Genomic DNA, 22,238 nt, shown 5'->3' with positions numbered 1-22,238 from the left:
AATTGAAATATTAGTAATAGAAATTACAAATTGCCACATGCAGATTCAGTCATTTATACAAATAAAGAAAATATTTAATAAAAATCTACAACAGTCTTAGGTAGACAAAGACAATATATGTTTACAAATATGTACTGATGATGACACAAGTAATGCTTGTATGGTTAATTTAAAAATGCCACTATTAAACTGTGCTACAAAATTTATGAAACTTGTTACATCTTCTAGCTTTGTCTACATCCAATAAAACACTGTCATTAAAATTGTGAGTAGGATGAGCTCAGTTATCATTGAAAGATAATAGTTCAAAGCAGGCTTTCAAGACCAATGTTTTCTTCCACGATGACTTATAGGACATATGTTACAATCTTACACAGTTTTTTCCACTTTAAATTTTGACCTGCACTGCAGTAAAAAGTATAAGATGATGTTAAGAGAACTGTTCAACTTCCAACATTTACTAATAACTAACACCTAGAAACTGACTACTTTCAAAGCCTGAAATACAAATGATTTATTTATTTATTCATACATTCTTTACCCATGGACTCTAACTGATAATTTTCAGTTGAGAGAGTTGCTTGTGCCTCACAATTTTACACACAGGTGTAACACCTGTAAATACATGTAGTACACAGATTTTTTCTTTGATGATGCATGGCCACAATCCACCTCAGTGTACTATGCATTTACATGTTTTGTGACAAGATTGTATTGCCTCTCTCGACAACTTGAACTGTCCTGGGGGACACTTTCAGTGTGTTGTCTGAATGCCTGTGGATGAATGGCAGCCAGCCCATTTTCCCTGAAGAGGCACAACCAGAGATGGTAATGATGATGAACACTGGGTCTGGAGTAAAGTTGTAATTCTAACTTATCTTAAAAGTGTTCCACTGGGTTCAGAACAGGGCTCTGGGCATGCCAGTTCATTTCAGGAATGTTATTATCTACAAACCATTGCCTCGCAGATGGTGTTTTTTGACAGGGAGCATTATACTGATACAAACACTCATCTCCAAACTGTTCCCCTACTGTACCCAGTACTCAATGCTGTAAAATGCATTCACATGCTTCTGTATTTAGTGTTTTCTAAATGCAACATGGGAACCACACCCTAATCACAAAAAACATCTCCATACTGTAACACCACCACTTCCCCCATATTTCACAGTTTGATGGCAGGTAATGCACTAGGGGTAAGATAGATACTGCCTACAGGAAAATTAAAGAGACCTTTGGAGATAAGAGAACCACTTGTATGAACATCAAGAGCTCGGATGGAAACCCAGTTCTAAGCAAAGAAGGGAAAGCAGAAAGGTGGAAGGAGTATATAGAGGGTCTATACAAGGTCGACGTACTTGAGGACAATATTCTGAAAATGGAAGAGAATGTAGATGAAGATGAAATGGGAGATACGATACTGCGTGAAGAGTTTGACAGAGCACTGAAAGACCTGAGCCGAAACAAGGCCCTGGGAGTAGACAACATTCCATTAGAACTACTGACGGCCTTGGGAGAGCCAGTCCTGACAAAACTCTACCATCTGGTGAGCAAGATGTATGAGACAGGCGAAACACCCTCAGATTTCAAGAAGAATATAATAATTCCAATCCCAAAGAAAGCAGGTGTTGACAGATGTGAAAATTACCGAACAATCAGTTACATAAGCCACAGCTGCAAAATACTAACGCGAATGCTTTACAGATGAATGGAAAAACTAGTAGAAGCCAACCTTGGGAAAGATCAGTTTGGATTCCGTAGAAATATTGGAACACGTGAGGCAATACTTACCCTACGACTTATCTTAGAAGAAAGATTAAGGAAATGCAAAACCTACATTTCTAGCATTTGTAGACTTAGAGAAAGCTTTTGACAATGTTGACTGGAATACTCTCTTTTAAATTCTAAAGGTGGCAGGGGTAAAATATAGGGAGCGAAAGGCTATTCACAATTTTTACAGAAACCAGATGGCAGTTATAGAGTGTCGAGGGACATGAAAGGGAAGCAGCGGTTGGGAAGGGAATGAGACAGGGTTGTAGCCTCTCCCCAAGGTTATTCAATCTGTATATTGAGCAAGCAGTAAAGGAAACAAAAGAAAAATTCGGAGTAGGTATTAAAATGCGTGGAGAAGAAATAAAAACTTTGAGGTTCGCTGATGACATTGTAATTCTGTCAGAGACAGCAAAGGAGTTGGAAGAGCAGTTGAATGGAATGGACAGTGTCTTGAAAGGAGGGTATAAGATGAACATCAACAAAAGCAAAACGAGGATAATGGAATGTAGTCGAATTAAGTCAGGTGATGCTGAGGGAGTTAGATTAGGAAATGAGACACTTAAAGTAGTAAAGGAGTTTTGCTATTTGGGGAGCAAAATAACTGATGATGGTCAAAGTAGGTGGTGGTGGTGGTTAGTGTTTAACGTTCGGTCGACAACGAGGTCATTAGAGACGGAGCGCAAGCTCGGGTTAGGGAAGGATTGGGAAGGAAATCGGCCGTGCCCTTTCAAAGGAACCATCTCGGCATTCGCCTGAAACGATTTAGGGAAATCACGGAAAACCTAAATCAGGATGGCCGGAGACGGGAGTGAACCGTCGTCCTCCCGAATGCGAGTCCAGTGTGCTAACCACTGCGCCACCTCGCTCGGTGATGGTCAAAGTAGAGAGGATATAAAATGTAGACTAGCAATGGCAAAGAAATCGTTTCTGAAGAAGAGAAATTTGTTAACATCGAGTATAGATTTAAGTGTGGGGAAGTCGTTTCTGAAAGTACACTCCTGGAAATTGAAATAAGAACACCGTGAATTCATTGTCCCAGGAAGGGGAAACTTTATTGACACATTCCTGGGGTCAGATACATCACATGATCACACTGACAGAACCACAGGCACATAGACACAGGCAACAGAGCATGCACAATGTCGGCACTAGTACAGTGTATATCCATCTTTCGCAGCAATGCAGGCTGCTATTCTCCCATGGAGACGATCGTAGAGATGCTGGATGTAGTCCTGTGGAACGGCTTGCCATGCCATTTCCACCTGGTGCCTCAGTTGGACCAGCGTTCGTGCTGGACGTGCAGACCGCGTGAGACGACGCTTCATCCAGTCCCAAACATGCTCAATGGGGGACAGATCCGGAGATCTTGCTGGCCAGGGTAGTTGACTTACACCTTCTAGAGCACGTTGGGTGGCACGGGATACATGCGGACGTGCATTGTCCTGTTGGAACAGCAAGTTCCCTTTCCGGTCTAGGAATGGTAGAACGATGGGTTCGATGACGGTTTGGATGTACCGTGCACTATTCAGTGTCCCCTCGACGATCACCAGTGGTGTACGGCCAGTGTAGGAGATCGCTCCCCACACCATGATGCCGGGTGTTGGCCCTGTGTGCCTCGGTCGTATGCAGTCCTGATTGTGGCGCTCACCTGCACGGCGCCAAACACGCATACGACCATCATTGGCACCAAGGCAGAAGCGACTCTCATCGCTGAAGACGACACGTCTCCATTCGTCCCTCCATTCACGCCTGTCGCGACACCACTGGAGGCGGGCTGCACGATGTTGGGGCGTGAGCTTAAGACGGCTTAACGGTGTGCGGGACCGTAGCCCAGCTTCATGGAGACGGTTGCGAATGGTCCTCGCCGATACCCCAGGAGCAACAGTGTCCCTAATTTGCTGGGAAGTGGCGGTGCGGTCCCCTATGGCACTGCGTAGGATCCTACGGTCTTGGCGTGCATCCGTGCGTCGCTGCGGTCCGGTCCCAGGTCGACGGGCACGTGCACCTTCCGCCGACCACTGGCGACAACATCGATGTACTATGGAGACCTCACGCCCCACGTGTTGAGCAATTCGGCGGTACGTCCACCCGGCCTCCCGCATGCCCACTATACGCCCTCGCTCAAAGTCCGTCAACTGCACATACGGTTCACGTCCACGCTGTCGCGGCATGCTACCAGTGTTAAAGACTGCGATGGAGCTCCGTATGCCACGGCAAACTGGCTGACACTGACGGCGGCAGTGCACAAATGCTGCGCAGCTAGCGCCATTCGACGGCCAACACCGCGGTTCCTGGTGTGTCCGCTGTGCCGTGCGTGTAATCATTGCTTGTACAGCCCTCTCGCAGTGTCCGGAGCAAGTATGGTGGGTCTGACACACCGGTGTCAATGTGTTCTTTTTTCCATTTCCAGGAGTGTATTTGTATGGAGTGTAGCCATGTATGGAAGTGAAACGTGGACGATAAATAGTTTGGACAAGAAGAGAATAGAAGCTTTCGAAATGTGGTGCTACAGAAGAATGCTGAAGATTAGATGGGCAGATCACATAACTAATGAGGAGGTATTGAATAGAATTGGGGAGAAGAGAAGTTTGTGGCACAACTTGACAAGAAGAAGGGATCGGTTGGTAGGACATGTTCTGAGGCATCAAGGGATCACCAGTTTGGTACTGGAGGACAGTGTGGAGGGTAAAAATCGTAGAGGGAGACCAAGAGATGAATACACTAAGCAGATTCAGGAGGATGTAGGTTGCAGTATATATTGGGAGATGAAGAAGGTTGCACAGGATAGAGTAGCATGGAGAGCTGCATCAAACAAGTCTCAGGACTAAAGACCACAACAACAACAACAACAACAACAACAACAATCTAATCCGATGACATGCAGCCAATAAAGTCCACAAAACGTTCTGCCCAGTGGAACTCACTATATATTGTATTTTTACTAGTAAGAAATGAGCATCTATAAAAGGTCTTTATTTGATAAGTATATCTTGAGGACAGTAAGATCAAGATGTCTACAATGGACCACAACTTCTCAGAATTATAATGAAAAATTTATTAAATTTGGAACAAATGTAGATCTAGGGCTATGCTACAGATCAGACTGTCCCCATGACCCATATTTCTTGTGGGGAAACGCACGCATATGCGCGCGCGCGCACACACACACACACACACACACACACACACACACACACACACACACACACACTTCGTGGTTTTTCTTTCAGAGACAGCACTGTCTGAATGGTGTGCCCATATTAGAAAGAGATCACCAATCAACTGCCACAGAGACGGCTGTGTGAGAATGTACTGACAGACTGAGGAAACATATCGCTCTACTGGGTAGCACATTTGTTACCATAGCACTAATGCAATTTTGGTAACTGAGAGAGAAGAATGGCTGAGACAAAGAATGCTAAAATGTATTTCATGAAGAATGCCACATCACCTTCTGGCACATTCTCCTGAGGATGGTATAGAGGTACAAAGAATTAACATAAGATGCATGTCAGTGCCTTTGCATCTAATTCTACGTCTTCATCTACAGGGTGTCCAAAATTAAAGATCCACTTTCAAAATATTGTAGAAAGAGAATCACTCCTCGGAATGACACCAATTTTGAACAGCATATTATTGACATGGGGGAAAATGTCAAGGGAATGTGAAAAAAAATTTAAGAATATTTTGCCAGTAGTGGTGCTGTAAGCGTATTAACATAAATGGGGCTGGCTACAAATGATAGATGAATTGCAATATGAGGGCTATGGTTTGAGTTGCACATTACACCATCTCACAGAATGAAGGCTTTCACGACCGGACAACATAGCTGCTAGGAAACCTTTCGGGATGTGAGGTTGTGGTCCAATAAACTCTTCTGTTCCTGACATTTCGTCCAGGAATGCACTGGACATCCTCAGAGGCGCTCCTCCCCTGAGTCTTGCCGACTGACTGGTCGGAAGTCCAACAGCGATACATATACTAGAGGAAAGGGGGCGTGGTTGAGGTAACGTGATGAGCAGAGATAATCCTTGTCAAAGATGCAACTTCTTTATCGATTGTCGTCTTGTCAAAGATAAAACTGTCTAGAGATTCTGCAGAGCTACTGTCCATCTGTCGCCAAGTTTCATTGCCTCCTCTCAGGATAATTTTAATAGGAAATGAAACTTAGCGACATATGGACAGTAGCTCTGCAGAATTGCTAGACAATTTTATCTTTGACAAGATGACAATCAATAGTCAAGTTTCATCTTTGACAAGGATTATCTCTGTTCATCATGTGTTACTTCGACCTCACCGCCTTTCCTATAGTATATATGTTGCTCTCGGACGTCTGACCACTCAGTCAGCAAGACTCAGCAAAGAAGCACCTCTGAGGATGTCCAGCACAGTCCTGGGCGAAATGTCAGGGACAGAAGAGTTTCTTGGACCACGACCTCACATCACAAAAGGTTCACTAGCAGCTATTACACCATCTGTTATGTTCAATGTACATGACTGCCCAAGTTTGGCAGTCAACAGATGTGGCATGATTAGCTACGGAAGCCCATCCACCACAGCAAGGTCGTACAACATTGAATGGGAAAAATCGGTTTTTAACTGCCCTAAAGCCAAAACTGCATAAAAAGCAAGATGACATTGGTTTTTAATTGTACTCTTACATAAAAAGCAACATAACAACAGTTTCGAATTGTCATGATAATGGTGCAAGTCATGTTCAATACTCCGTCCACTGCTTTCGACTACAAGTTAAAATCGAGAAACAGCTTGTTCCACAACAGATTGGAGTATCTCAGTGGTCATGTTTAGAATGTGTTGCACAATACTTGCCTTCAATTCCACTATGATCATAATTGGAGCACTAGACACAACATTTTTCAGATAACCCCGCAGTCAGAAGTCACACGGATTACGTTCAGGTGATCCGGATGGCCAAGCTCTAGGGAAATGACAGATGATAATTCTAGCATTTCTGAAATCCCTCACAGCAGCTGCTTCACTGGCTGTGCAATGCATGAAAGAGCACCACCTTGCACAAAAATGATCCTACCCAGACATCCATCCTGCTGAAGAGTTGGAATGATGATGGTGCGCAAAAGACCTTGATAGCGTTCACCAGTGACAGCACAGGTGACAAGACCCACAGGACTCATCCCCTTGAAAAACGATGCCATCAATCCCAACCATACAGTCAACTATTCAGAATGAAATGGTACCAGCTGATGTGTGTCCAGATTTTCCATTGTCCATATTCTGCAATTCTGCATATCGACATAACCTTGGAGATGGAAAGGGGCTTTGTCTGTCCACAGACTCTTCCATGGCCATTCATTGTCCACTTCCATGTGAGCAAGAAATTCCATTGTGAACATTTGTCTTTCTGGCAGGTCAGAAGAAAGAAACTCCTGATTGTGGGTGATTTTATATGGATGGCAATGCATTTCATAGAATTTTATGCATGGTGCTCGCACTCATGTCCAACGTTTGGGCAATTCCCCATGCCCCGCATTTTTGCACACCAATGCTCATCCCTCCTGCAATCTTCGACATATGTCGAATGAACTGCTTTCCTCCCTCTGCTGCACTGCACATCAAAAGACCATCTCTTTCTTAATTTGTTAATCATTGTCTCCAGACCCTTAGCAGACATTGGACCAATTCTTTTTTCATACCGATGAGTGTCTGGAACTTCTGCACGGCTACTGGTGCACAGCCACTGTTCTTGTAGAAAAAGCTTTGCCAGCAGTGTGCAATTACTCATGGAGACATTCAAGTTAAGCGACCTGGAAATAAATTGAGGAACAGTCGTTTGCCACAAATCTGTTGGTTGTTGGTTTTTATATTCAGACACTTAGAGCGCCATCTACTGGTCAAATTTTCGTTGTTTTTTTTTTTTATTCCATATTTTCCTTTTTTTTCTCCCATGACTTTTCCCATTGCATCAATGATTTGCTATTCAAATTTGGCAACATTCTAAGCAGTGATTACCTTTCTACAGTGTTTTCAAGCAGGAACTTTAATTATGGACACACTGTATAATACACAAGCCATCTCACACTGTGTGGTGAATGATACTTCTGGCACCACTGTATGTTCCACCATCCCTGTTCCATTCACAAATGGCACGTGCAAAGAATAATCATTGTTAAACTTCCACATTAGCTCATTGATTTCCCTTATTGTGGTCACTTCATGAAAGGAAGTAGTATGTTGTTCGATTCTTCCAGGAATTTCAACAGTAAACTTCTCTGTGATGCACAATGTCTTTCTTATAGTGTCTGCCACTGGAGTTAGTTGAAGATCTCTGTAACGTTTTCACACTGACTATATGCTCCTATGACGAAACACACCAATCTTTGTTGTAGCTTCCCTACCTCTTCCACCAAGCTAATGTAATGAGTAAGGTAGCACAATGGTTAGCATGCCTCAGATTCAGAAAGATGACGGATCAAATCCCCGCCTGGCCATCCGGATTTTGATTATCTATGATTTCCCTAAATCACTCCACGAAAACGCCAGGATGATCCCTTTGAAGGGCACGCCTGATTTTCCTCCCAGCCCTTCCCTAATATCAGCTCAAGCTCCATCTCTTAACGACCTCACTGCCAATGGGACGTTAAAAATCTAATCTTCCCTCTTTTGTTAATCTAACCTGGTAAGGCTTGCAAACTGATGAGCAAAACTCAAGATTCGGTCAAACAAGTAATTTGTAAGTTCTGTGGATGAATTACATTTTCTTAAGATTATGCATATGAATCTCAGTGTTGCTTCTGCTTTTCCTACAATCTGTTTTATGTGGTCATTCCACTTTAGGTCATTCCAGATGGTTACTTGTAGATATTTTACAGTGGTTATGGATTCCAATGATTTGCCCCCAATAGTGGAATTGTACAGTTGTGGATTTCTTCACCTCTCTCTGAGCACAACATTATATTTATTTAGGTTCATGGCCAACTGTCAATCCTTGCACCTAATGTAATTCACCTTTCTGGAGTTCTACCGTCACCTGCCCCAGTGATTGAATTCTTCAAAATCTCATATTTTCAGAGGGTGTACGTCTTCTGAAAAGTGCATGCACTGTTATGTCATTTTTTGCTCTCAGTCTGTCAATACACTATCACACAGCTGTCTCTGTGGTAACTGATTGGTCATCTTCATTGAAGTGACCACTTTCTAATATGGACACACCATTCAGAGAGTGTGGACTCTGAAAGAAAAAACACCAAAATGGGTGTTCAGCAAAATAAACTGGATGCTGTACATATGATTGGTTGTATTACAATAAACTAAAAGTGAAGCTTAAAACTGTCCCTCTATTGAAGAGCAATATCCTGACAGACACACAAGGTTCCTTGACCAGATAACTGCACTGAAAATGAGCAGATCTCTTCCTTAACAAACACACTAACACTCCACGACAGCTACATCAACATGACAAAGTATATCAATAAAACAGTGGGTCAATACACTACAAAACAGCAAAACATATCAAAAAAACAAACGTACTATTGGGTTAACTTCCAGATGAGCCTACTACAAAAACTAGAACATCAGATCAAACAAAGCAGCCAACCTAATGTAAAACAACATACCAATCACTATACCGTAAAATTCCTTACACCACAATCTGGAAAACTATGTAACACACATAAGAGTGAATAAAATGTTAAGCCAGTGAAATATGTCTCAGGAGGCATTTTTCACCCCGAAAAAGGGAGCCAACATATAGATACATTGGCAGAGCATGATAAGAAGTCAGAAAACACACTAAAACATAATCCCATCAAAGGAATTCAACATACAGACACACTGGCAGAGGGAAAAGCACACACATTAGAAACCTCAAAACATAGACTTGTCAGAGCAGACATACTGAATGGAGAATATCCAGATATGTGTGATAATATGTACAGAAACTTGTGCATACGAATTATATGAAGTACGACAAACCACATCCAGTACCACAACAGGCCTGAGTGGAATACATGTGACAAAACCGTGGGAAACTGCATAACTATTAAAGATAAAATCATAGCAGGTATGTGGCCTGTAATTGAAGAAGTGTCATGATGATCTCTCCATTGGCAAAAGATTCCGGAACAGTCCCCCATTCGGATCTCTGGGAGGGGACTGCCAAGAGGGAGGTTACCACGAGAAAAAGAGTGAATAACCAACAGAAAGATATCATTCTATGAGTCAGGGCATAGAATGTCAGAAGCTTGAATGTGGTAGGGAACTAGAAAATCTGAAAAGGGAAATGCAAAGATTCAATCTACATATAGCAGGGGCCCATGAAGTGAAAAGAAGACAAGGATTTCTAGTCGGATGAATATAGGGTAATATCAACAGCAGCAGAAAATGATATAACAGGAGTAGGATTCGTTATGAATAGGAAGGTCGGGCAGAGAGTGTGTTACTGTGTACAGTTCAGTGACAGGGTTGTTTTTATCAAAATCAACAGGAAACCCGCACCGACATCGATAGTTCAGGTATACATGCCGATGTTTCAAGCTGAAGATGAAGAGATAGAGAAAGTGTATACGGATATTGAAAGAGTAATTAAGTATGTAAAGGGAGATGAAAATCTAATAGTCATGGGGGACTGGAATGCAGCTGTAGGGGAAGAAGTAGAAGAAAAGGTTACAGGAGAATATGGGCTTGGGACAGGGAATGAAAGAGGAGAAAGACTAATTAAGTTCTGTAACACATTTCAGCTAGTAATAGCAAATACTCCGTTCAAGATTCACAAGAGGAGGAGGTACACTTGGAAAAGGCCGGGTGATACAGGAAGATTTCAGTTAGATTACATCATGGTCAGACAGAGATTCCGAAATCAGATACTGGATTGTAAGGTGTACCCAGGAGCAGATATAGACTCATATCACAATACAGTAGTGATGAAGAGTAGGCTGAAGCTTAAGACATTAGTCAGGAAGATTCAATACGCAAAGAAGTGGGATATGGAAGTACTAAGGAATGACGAGATACGGTTGAAGTTCTCTAAGGCTGTAGTAGTGCAATAAGGAATAGGTCAGCAAGCAGTATGGTTGAAGGGGAATGGACATCTCTAAAAAGGTGAAACACAGAGGTTGGAAAGGAAAACATAGCTACGAAGGAGGTAAGTACAAAGAAACCATGGGTAACAGAAGAAGTACTTTAGTTAATCAATGAGAGAAGGAAGTATAATAATATTCAGGGAAATTCAGGAATACAGAAATACAAGTCACCTAGGAAGGATGATAACATTAAGAGTGCAGCGGGAATTCCACTGTTAAATGCAGAGGAGAGAGAGAGCAGTAGGTGGAAAGAATACACTGAAAGCCTCTATGAGGGGGAAGATTTGTCTGACGTGATAGAAGAAGAAACAGGAGTCGATTTAGAAAAGTTAGGGGATCCAGTATTAGAATCAGAATTTAAAAGAACTTTGGAGGAGTTAAGATCAAATAAGGCAGAAGAGATAGACAACATTCCATCAGAATTTCTAAAATCATCGTGGGAAGTGGCAACAAAACGACTATTCTCATTGATGTGTAGAATGTATGAGACTGGCGACGTACCATCTGGCTTTCGGAAAAGCATCATCCACACAATTTCAAAGACATCAAGAGCTGACAAGTGTGAGAATTACCACACAATCAGCTTAACGGCTCATGCATCGAAGTTGCTTACAAGAAAAATGTACAGAAGAATGGAAAAGAACATTGAGGATGCACTAGATGACGATCAATTTGGCTTTAGGAAAGGTAAAGGCACCAGAGAGGTAATCCTGACACTGCAGTTAATAATGGAAGCAAGACTAAAGAAAAATCAAGACACGTTCATAGGATTTGTCAACTTGGAGAAAGCGTTCGATAATGTAAAATGGTGTAAGATGTTTGAAATTTTGAAAAAAGTAGGGGTAAGCTATAGGGAGAGACGGGTCATACACAATGTGTACAACAGCCAAGAGGAGTGGACGACCAAGAACGAAATGGTCATATTGAAAAGGGTATATGACAAGGATGTAGCCTTTCTCCCCTACTGTTCAATCTATACATCGAGGAAGCAATGATAGAAATAAAAGAAAGGTTCAGGAGTGGAATTAAAATTCAAGGTGAAAGGATATTAACGATACCATTCGCTGATGACATTGGTACCTCGAGTGAAAGTGAAGAAGAATAACATGATCAGCTAAAAGGAATGAACAGTCTAATGAGTACAGAGCATGGACTGAGAGTAAATCAAAGAAAGATGAAGGTAATGAGAAGTAATAGAAACTTAACATCAGGACTGATGGTCACGAAGTAGATGAAGTTAAGGAATTCTGCTACCTAGGCAGTAAAATAACCAATGACGGACAGAGCAAGGAGGACATCAAAAGCAGACTCGCTATGGCAAAAACGGCATTCCTGGCCAAGAGAAGGCTACTAATATCAAACATCGGCCTTACTTTGAAGAAGAAATTTGAGAATGTACGTCTGGAGTACAGCAGTGTATGGTAGTGAAACAATGACTGCGTGAAAATCGAAACAGAAGAGAATCAAACCATCTGAGATGTGGTGCTACAGAAAAATGTCGAAAATTAGGTGGACTGATAAGGAATTTGGAGGTTCTGCACAGAATCGGAGAGGAAAGGAACATGTAGAAAACACTGATAAAGAGAAAGGACAGGATGATAGGACATCTGTTAAGACATGAGGGAATGACTTCCATGGTACCAGAGGGAGCTGTAGAGGGCAAAAATTGTAGAGGAAAACAGAGATTGGAATACAGCCAGCAAATAATTGAGGATGTAGGTTGCAAGTGCTGAGATACAGAGGTTAGCAAGTCAGAAGACTGATGAAAAAAATATATATTAGCAGAAATGGGTGTGGCAAAAGTAAGGGAAACTGGGTGATAGACGAAGTCCCCAGAGACAAGCAGATAGCATTTCATATCATCGCACCAAGCACAACACCAAACGAAACTGGCAAGCAAAATCCAATGACATGGAAATCAAATTACGATAACTTAGAATTAAATTTACAATTAAATAGAATAGAAAAAAGGATATTTTTCAAAGTGTCAGACTGAATGCTAATCTGTCTACTACATCCAAAGGTGCATTATAGTAACAGATTAACCAGACCGTATTGACCTGAGGATCAAAAGTCTCCCCACCTCTGCCGAGTCATTAGTCAATTCCATGCGCCGTGCTTGGATTCGCAGAGCTGAGGCTCTTAATCTCGAAAAAATGTTTAAGGATCAGGGTACATGAGAGAACATACTCTGACTTCACTCAAACTGACACTAAACGCTTGATCCATGTTAAACATCTATAGTCACAATCCTCCAGATCAATTCAATGAGGAGCACACTAGTAAATGCTAAGCTCCTGAAAGTGAGCCAAGAGCTGCATATGGACAGTCTCTGTGTACAAGAATTTTATGTACGGAATGGGTAGCTTACAACGTCTTTCTGATAATGCAATCACAGCAACTTGTGGTGTAGACTGCAAATAGCAATAGTTACAACCAATAAGAGCATAAACACTTTTAAGGTGAATCAGTTGTGCAGTCAACATTTAGTCATGCCGGATGTAACACACGGTAGGGAAACGTGCCTGACAGCCTCGCTGCATCCACGGTATAACCATAGGATACAGCCTTAAGCAAATTTAAATAAGGATATAGAGCCAATTACGGAATCTGTAAATAAATGCAGACATCCACTCCAAGTCTTCCCTATGGAATTCAGATAAAACTGATGGGCAACACAAGAAGCACAATTTAGTGTACTGAGTACACAAAGACCAAACACCTATTTACTCAGGACATGACAGAACACAAAGCAACATTGGCATTACCCACATAAAAAATGCTGCTATCACACACAAAATGGACTGGGGAGTACATGATATCATAACCAACAGTGACCACAACACGACAACATTCACTTTGATACAAGACCTGAACAGAATGGACACAATACCAACCACACAACTACTATTTCATAAAATAGATTGGAACAAACAATCAGAAGAAGTCAAGGAACATGATCTGAACAACATGTGCGGACAGACTACAAGACTCACATTCTGACATAAATAATACAAAAACACACAAAACATCTGTATACCAACAGCAGCCAATTCAAGATAGAGACAAACAAATAATACTAAATGTATACAGGCCAGCAAAAGAGATACATAGACACTATTTGACTCATACAAACAACAATGAGTGTGATTCATATCAATGCAAATAGAGCAAAACATTTAGGGGGAATCATACAAGATATCAACAGAAAACATAAAAACCCCATTTGTTCTGAATATGCTAATGCAGGATGATGGCACGATGATACAGGTACAGAGAAGTATGCCACAATTCCTCCTGTATAAACTGCTCCTGATGACTTCATCAACGCAGACATACAACACCAAGCTGCCCTCAGAAAAGAACTACACATCCCATATAACACTCCCACAGTTACTTGTCCTTTTGTGCAACAATAAGTTGTATTAGCAATTTTGAAACTTAAGAACAAAAAGGCACCTGGCCTAGATAGTGTTCATTCACAGGCACTCAAAAGACTAACACCACAGATAATCCCTTTTTTAACATCACTGAATGAACCTTATGGTTGGGCTGGGTAGCTTCAGCTTGGAAAACATAAAAAGCAGTCATAATCAAAAAATCAGCAGACAGAAATCCTAGAGAGCTAAATACATATCATCCGAAATGTCTCAAACACTTTGGCAAAGGTTCCGATTTCATCAACCAAAGCATTATAAATTGTCAGGAATGCAATAAACAAATAAGTCATGACCATAATGATAGACACTGCAAGAGCCTTTGACAATCTCTTGCACCCTGCTATGTTTGCCAGGTTAAGACAACTAGAGGTGCCACAGTCTCTGTACGACAGTGTCCTAGACTACTACTTCCTGTACTCAGAGACTGAAAAGAATAGGACAGATGAAGTTGTTGCAGATGCAGATTATTTACTAGTCTAGAGCTCTGCAAGCAAGAGAGACCAGCTAGAGGAGAAAACCAGTGGCTCACTTCATGATGATGTTTGGTTTGTGGGGTGCTCAACTACATGGTCATCAGCACCCGTACAAAGACTCAATTTTTACACAGTCCGCAATCCAGCCACTGTAATGAATGATGACAATGATGAAATGATGTGGACAACACAAACACCCAGTCCCCGGGCGGAGAAAATCCCCAACCCATCCGGGAATAGGCAGGGCTCACTACATGTTATCACAAAATGGTGCAGCAATAATAAACTCAAGATAGCAGAAAATATACCAGTCTACACACTATGGAAGTGATCACTGAAAAGGAACCCCTCATAAGCAATCCGGGACACAGACATCAAACAAGCAATCATGCGGTGTTCAAGCATAACAATAATGGAAATTCCTGGACGGAGCAACATGTAACAAAAGAAAGGGGCAACCACTCACTTATAGTGGACTGAAGCATGGAACACACAAACATGTAACTGAAAACAGCATTCACACTATCTTTCAAGCGACAGTTCTTTTTCTAGCACAAGCGCACGCTTGCGCACCCATGTGTCCCCCCTCAATTCCTCCACCACACACACACACACACACACACACACACACACACACACACACACACACACACACACACACACTCCTGTGGTCACAGCAAGACTGATTATTAGCACTCAATAACTGGAAGCTGTTGCCTGGATTAATGAAGGTGGGGAGAGGATAGGGAAAGAAACAACGAGGGGGTAATGGGAAAGAGGCAGGTCTTTGGACAGATGACTCTGTGGCTGCACAACAAGACGTAAATGAGTAGACAGGGTAGAGGAAAAAGTGCTGCAGCAAGAGGGAGAGGGGAATAGGACGGAAAAAATTGGAGAGGGAAGTGAGAAGGGTGGGGGAGAAAAAGGAGAAAATGAAGAGATGGAAAGGGAAGGAGGAGGGAAGGGAGAGGTGTGAAAAAGAGGGAAGTGAGGGTGATAGTGAGTGTGTGTGAGAGAGAGAGAGAGAGAGAGAGAGAGAGAGAGAGAGAGAGCGGGGGGGGGGGGGGGGGGCGAGGAAGGGGGAATGCCCCCATGGGAGGGGGCGAAGGGTGGTGGAGGAAGGCAGTGCACTACCTGGACGGAAGAAGAGTGATGTGGTGGAAAGATGAGAGAAGGGAAAAGTTTAGGAGAGGCAGTGGGAAGAGGTAAATGGAGGTTTAGGCCAGGAGGATTGTGAGAGCGCCAGATATGCTCTAGAGACAATTCCCAGTTGTGCTATTGTGCTGGAAGGGAGTATCCAAATGGCCTGTGTAGTGATGCAACTACTGAAATCATTGTTGTGATGTGCAGCGTGTTCAGCAACTGGATGGTCACATTTGTGGTTTGCAACAGTTTAGCAGTGGACATTTACGCGAAAGTTAGTAGCTCGTTACTCGTTGTGCCCACACAGAATGCTGTACAGTAACTCAAGTATAGTTTATATACAACATGACTGGTTTCACACGAGTCCCCGTCTTTTATTGGGTAGGAAATGTGTGACTTGAGTGCAGTAGGTAGTGATGGCTGGGTGTATGCGACAGGTCTTGCACCAGGACCAACCACCTATGGGATGCAGAATTGGGCTAGGGATGGACAAGGATATTGTGTAGATTGTATGGGAGGTATGGGAGGCAGAACACACCTTTGCGGGAGTGATGATTGGTGGCTTGTTAATGGGTTTCCTGATGTCAGAGGGGCAAATGGCACAGGAGATTTGTTTAAGATGAGTTGGACAGGAAGGCTCTGGTAAGGTTATCGGCATATTTTGACTATTCCCACTTTCCACTGCAGATGTGGTGTCCACAATGGTAAGGTTCTAAGGTAGAGACTTTTAGATATGGAACTGGTGACAGCTGTCAAAGTGGAATGTAGTTGGTGCACTGAATATGGACAGGCGTATTTATGGAGCCATCTGAGAGGTGGAGATCTACATCTAGGAAGAGGGATCAATGAGTTGAGAAGGACCTTGTGAAATGGTTTTGGCAATATATGTTGAGGTTATGGAGGAAAAAGCAATGGTTGTCCTTGCCGAGAGTCACGATCATGAAAATGCCATCAATGAGTCTGAACCACACAAGAGATTTTAGCTGTTGACTGGGTAGGTAGGATTTCTCTAGACAGAAAAAATAAGTAAGTTGGCATAGGATTGTGCCACAACCATGGATTTGTGGTATAGTTTGTCTGCAAAATGAAAAGTGAGCAGGGGGAAATCACCTTTCCCGTAAGAACACTACAGATGTCATACAGAATGACTAAGAATCAATTCTACCACAAGGAGCATAAAACAATATGAGGAGATTTACAGAGGTTCTGTCCAGAGGCATGTGTTGCATTTATATTATTAGTAACTTTTGTTTGTATTCCATGTAGTGTTAACGCAATTTTGTTTAAAATAAACCCCCTGCCTCAGGCACGTCTGCGCACTGCAGTGCAAGCGATTCATGTGGTATGCTGCAGAGGGACAGTATAACTTTATAAAACACCATGTAGTTGCTTCTTGTAACACTGCGGGGTAAACAGAATGGAAAATCAACTGCTCAATCTTGAATTTGCAGACTTACGATGGAGTGAAGTGCGTGACTGCAAACTGGAAACCTACCTTCCCTCGCCCTTCTATTCTCCACTCTGTTCCACACTCAGATTATAATTTACCCTTAATAGGGCTCAACTGCATTTATACATTGTACAGGTATTTAATCCTTGTTCTTAACCCAGTTGATTTAATGGTAAACATTGATTTTATACCAACACTACTTTTAATAACCTCCAATTTTTTTCAGCCCATGCAGCATGGACACTATTAGCTCTAGAGAAAAAAATGAACATGACCTTTCCTGTATAAAATTTAATGTAGTTTAATTTTGCACCAGGAAATATATTCATGAGAAGCTGTGGTTTTTGAGTTATTCAAGAAAAAACATAAAAAGTGACATTTTAACCCCCCATGCCCCTGCAGCAAGGATTTTCAGTATGTTGTTCCTGACACTCACTCCTACTACCATACAAACTGGACAACTGACATAAATTATACCAGAACATAAGTTAGAGCAGGCAAATTCTTGCAATACTGCACTCTAAGCCTGTATACAAGTTAAAGCAGTATAAGACAGGGCTTGCATACTGCCACAAAAATGCTCTATAAGTATGCAAATACACCTTCTTTAATATCAAAACATTATTTATCCTTCTGTTTTCAAAATTTATGTTAAATTATGTGAAGAACAGAAGAAGACAAAGAAGAAAGGGAGAGTGGGGGGGGGGACAGAGAGCAGGGGGGGGGGGGAGAGAGAGAGAGAGAGAGAGAGAGAGAGAGAGAGAGAGAGAGAGAGAGAGGGGGGGGGGGAGAGAGAGAGAGAGAGAGAAAGAGAGGGAGAGAGAAAGAGAGGGAGAGAGAAAGAGAGGGAGAGAGAAAGAGAGGGAGAGAGAAAGAGAGGGAGAGAGAAAGAGAGGGAGAGAGAAAGAGAGGGAGAGAGAAAGAGAGGGAGAGAGAAAGAGAGGGAGAGAGAAAGAGAGGGAGAGAGAAAGAGAGGGAGAGAGAGTGAGAGAGACGCCTGCCTTCATGTGGTGGGACTTGGGCAAAGGTAAGCACATAGGTGGACACAGCAGCTAAGTGGCCAATTCAAGAACCACCTTAAGAGACGAATTGGTGGGGAGAAAATGAGGATGGGAGGAAAGAAATAAAGAAAGTTGTTGCATCAACCATCAATCCACTGCAAATTTGCCTACAACTCGCTACAGCTGCCGGTGTTGCTATCTTCTTATAGACAACCACATAACCTGGAAACAGCATTATGGAGCTTATGACACTATTCATCTAGATCATTTATACATGCTGTTAACAGTAGCAGTCCTATCACACTTCCTCGAAGTACTCCTGAAGTACACCTTTCAATTTTGTTCCATTAAGAGCAGGGTGATGAGTTCTAGCTGAAATCAAGTTCAGAATCAAGAGACATAGCTGGTCCGAAACTTGGTAAGCTCATACTTTTGTTCACCAAACGAGAATGTAGAACTGTATCAAATGTCTTCATGAAATCAAGGAATATGGTAGTTTAGACCTTACCCACTGTAAGGAAGCATAGTAGCAATTTCTGCGTTAGAAATTTCAGTTCACCCTGTGTCTTAAAGCCATTCATATCTGAAAGAACGGACACCACATATATAATTATGGTGATGATGGCCAATGATCCCCTTCAGTGCAGATGCACACCAAGCTCAAACACTTCCAGCAGTCAGTGAGAGGCTGCAAGTAATGAAGCTAATGAGCAGGGGCACTACATCAGCAGTGTGTGGTATAAGTTGAGAATCTGGGTGTGACAGGAGGCGTGCTAGGGTAGTCAGTGCGGTTGTGGTGACCACTGTATCCGGATGGCGTAGTGGTAAGCAGGAGACCCAGATTTGAAAGCTGGTCCAGCACAAATTTTCGACTTGCCCTACTGATATAATTCGATGCCCAGTGGCAGCTAATGTCTTTCATACCTTTGCATCTTGGAAATAGTTCTTCTTTGTCTGGTGGATGTGAACCCATTTTTCTAATGTTTTGGGTTAGTGGAAAAGCACAGTGGTAATTTAATGGCTGAGGACATGTTGAGTGAATTACCTTTGTAAGTTAATAAGGCATGTCCAGCAATGTACTACTGATAAATGCAATGCTGGTACATTGGAGGAAATGACAATTTTGTAGCAACTGTAAGCTGCAGCTGTAAGCCCAATTATCTACCTAAGCACTGCTACCTCTGGTTCTGTGTTGAGGTATCAACTTCCATAGCAGGTCCGCAGCTCGTTGTCTCGCAGTCGCGTTCTCGCTTCCCGAGCACGGAGTCCTGGGTTCGATTCCCGGCGGGGTCAGGGATTTTCACCTGCCTCGAGATGACTGGGTGTTTGTGTTGTCCTCATCATTTCATCATCATTCATGCCAGTGGAAGATTGGACTGAGAAAAGGTTGGAAATTTGTAAGGGCGCTGATAACCACGCAGTTGAGTGCCCCACAATCCAAACATGATCATCATCATCATCATCATCATCATCATCATCATCATCCATAGCAGGTTTCTTAAGATTCAAAGAAAAACTCTGCAACTAACAATGCTAGTTCCACTGCATTTTCTTTGCACAAAGATTCCCAGAGAATATTATGCACATTTACAGGGAAGGACAAGAAGACCATTACAAAATGAAAAGAAGAAGGAAGGAAGATTAACTTAGTATTCCATCAGAAACAAGATCATCAAACACAGAGCAAAAACTCACAAGGGATAGGAAATTATGTCAGCTGTGGCCTTGTTTATGGATGCTTGCTAGCATTCACCTGAAGTGATTTAAGGTAACCACAATAAACTAAATCAGGATGGTTAGGTATAAATTTGAACCATGTTCCTCCTGGATGCAAGTTCATTGGGCTAATAACTGCATCACTTCACTTAGCCCCTCAGGAATTTCTCATACTTGCAAATGACACGTGAGCAACTGCTAGAACATTAAAACTGCACATTGATTTCTGTGCAGTCTTACTTTACACCTCAAGATGTTATGGAAGTAAACACAATACCAAATATCAGAATGATGGCACTGGTTTTACCCCTTTTCATTGATCAGTCATCAACTGGCTGCCTCTGCTTGAAACATAAGCCTCTCTATCTCTCCTGCCCTCACAGTGCTTTTGTGTTCCCACTCAATCCCTGACTTTTCTCTTCACTTCTTCAAACATTCCTTCACTCCAACAATCCATCTGTCCCGTCTTCGACTAGGTCTCTTGCCTACTACTGTCATTTGAAAGCCTGTCTTGGTACCTTGCCAACTCCCATCCTTTCAGCATGCCCATACCATCTTAATCTTGTCTTTCTATTGTCTCTTGCGTATGTTCCTCTTTCATTATTTCTCTCACTGTCTTATTTTCAACTCTATCCATTCTAGTTAGTCCTGTCCTGCTTCTTTGAAATTTCATAAATTTCATCTTGCAAGCCTACATCATCAGTCATTCTTCTCATTTCATTTTTTATGTCGGCTTGTCTTTTTCCATATCTGCTTCAAAACCAAATTTTAAAACTCATACCATGCTTCTCATTGGCACCTAAAATAAAAGGGTACATCCTAATTCAAATCTTCATCAGGTCTTCATCAAAATATGTCACACTGATATAGGGAACCTGCAAGTGCCATAAAAGAAAGGTAAGTTTTCATAAAAGACTAAACATCATATTTGCGGGGGCAATGTACTACACAGAGGTATGCAAATGTGATTTTATCCTGGCTGTGTAAGCAGAGTAGTAAAACCACAACTGGATCACTGCTTTTAGCATCCATCAAACTTTCATTGACACATGACCTCCTTGCTTGTTCAGTTAGAGGCAATAGCCTGCAGGGGAATGAAACAATATTTAAAACGGAAGACATGCATTTTCTGTTACCTAAATATGAATCAAACAAGTTCATAATAGTTCCCCCAGCATATAATTTACTCGACAAGATGCTGTGATTCATGCAGTTAAATGCCTTTTACAGATCACAGAATAGACCAGTAGCCTGTAATTTATTTTCTAGTGAATTAAGGACATTCCACTGCTGTGTCATCCGAACAAGACACAGCCAGGGCAAAAGCACAACAGGCACAAAAACACTAGCTCGTCCCGGTGCCACAGAGACTCGATACTTTCAGAGCTCCACCAGCGCTACGGGCAGTGCTGAGGACGAAGATATCGACCTCGGCTCAGCCAACTGCCAGCCAAGTACAATCCACAAATGCCCAGACAACAATGGACAGAAGCCTACTCGGAACATATAAGAACAGCCCTCACCCACTTGGTTATAAATCATCGTCCAGAGCTGACTTAAGACAGGGAACATCATTTAATGAATTCTTAGAAATGAACAGACAGTTGTTGTAAATTGCATTTACTATATACTGTGAAGTTTACCAACAATTATTTGCACGCAGACATTGAGGGCATTTTTTTGTGTTGTATTACATGCATTGTTGTAGACTTAATTATTCAACAAGTCACAAAAAACCTCTTAAACTCATCTGTGTGACTTTGTTACTAATTTGTTGGTGGTGTATTGCAGAACCTTCGTTCTCCTATCCTGTTACCTGACCCTGGGGCATAGCTGTGTAATAGTGGCAGGGAGAAATTGTCTTAGTGGTATACTGCACTAGAAGCCATTCCACGAAATCTCAAACTCAGCGTATCGTAATGACAGCAGCAACTCAGCCTCCACAGTAGTAGTAGCACGGCCTTTACAGGACTGGGGATGGGGGTTTACAAAAGCAACAATGTAGTCAAATGGTGACTGTGACAGGACGATGAATAGAAAGAAGTGTAGGCTGACGTAATCATGAAAAAAAGAATTTAAAGATAATAAGAAAGAGAGAAATAAAAAAGAACTGATATATAATTAAAATAGAAGTTGATGTTTTTCAATGTAATCTTTGCATATAACGTGTATGTACTAATACAGGT

General features: G+C 42.1%; 1 protein-coding gene across 5 annotated transcripts in view; it reads right to left on the bottom strand.

Annotated features, from left to right (window-relative positions):
• Positions 1 to 22,238, bottom strand: part of LOC124619536 (probable ATP-dependent RNA helicase spindle-E) — a 265,425-nt gene that overhangs the window by 230,912 nt on the left and 12,275 nt on the right. The gene's annotated exons all lie outside the window — the stretch shown is intronic.

This window comes from Schistocerca americana, chromosome 6, assembly GCF_021461395.2.
Source record: "Schistocerca americana isolate TAMUIC-IGC-003095 chromosome 6, iqSchAmer2.1, whole genome shotgun sequence".
Classification (NCBI taxonomy): domain Eukaryota; kingdom Metazoa; phylum Arthropoda; class Insecta; order Orthoptera; family Acrididae; genus Schistocerca; species Schistocerca americana.
The sequence above is the reverse complement of the archived record's forward strand: the minus strand, read 5'-3'. Positions and strand labels throughout refer to the sequence as shown.